Genomic DNA, 748 nt, shown 5'->3' on the forward strand with positions numbered 1-748 from the left:
GTTTTCAAAGTGTTCCTTTTTTTTTGATAAGTGTACATGTTAGATGGAAACATTTTACCAATTATGACTGAGTTTGTAGCTTAATTCACTATATTTTAAATATAGTTTGAGCTGCAGTTCAATAGTAAATCAGTTGAAAGCATCCAGTCATCTCATATACCATTAAAGTGAATGTTCAATGTATCACTATATATTGTAATAAATATTTGAGAAATGATTGTTGTATTAGTCTGTATAGCGTGATAGTCAACGTAAAAAGATCAAATGGAAGAAGCAGATGAATACAAAACAGCAGAACAACATAAAGTTAAAGAGGGTCAACTTTATTATTCAGCTGAACAGTGTTCATATGTTTTTAAAAATTCGGCTCTTAACTTCTCAGGTAATATCAATGGTATGACCTACGTATTTCAGATGCGGCCAAAATTACAACAACACATACACATATATTTAATTATATGTTGCAAAACTGTTGCTAGGGACAATGTAGTAGTCACTGGATATTGGTAGGGACATGTCATAGCGTCTCTAATTGCAGAATAAACTTAAAATTATAAAGTAGAAATTACTCACCAAAACTCTAAATGGCCATGTTAAATTTACAAATTTCCTCTGCTAATTTTACATAACTTAGTTAAGTAAATTTTTTCTTAATTCCATACTTAAATTTTACTTAAAAAAATATGTGTGCAAAAACTTGCAAAAGAAAAGTAAATTTTACTTATTGTTTTTTTTTTCAGTGTAAACT

Source organism: Sinocyclocheilus grahami, unplaced genomic scaffold (assembly GCF_001515645.1).
Source record: "Sinocyclocheilus grahami isolate Dianchi unplaced genomic scaffold, SAMN03320097.WGS_v1.1 scaffold2028.1, whole genome shotgun sequence".
NCBI lineage: Eukaryota > Metazoa > Chordata > Actinopteri > Cypriniformes > Cyprinidae > Sinocyclocheilus > Sinocyclocheilus grahami.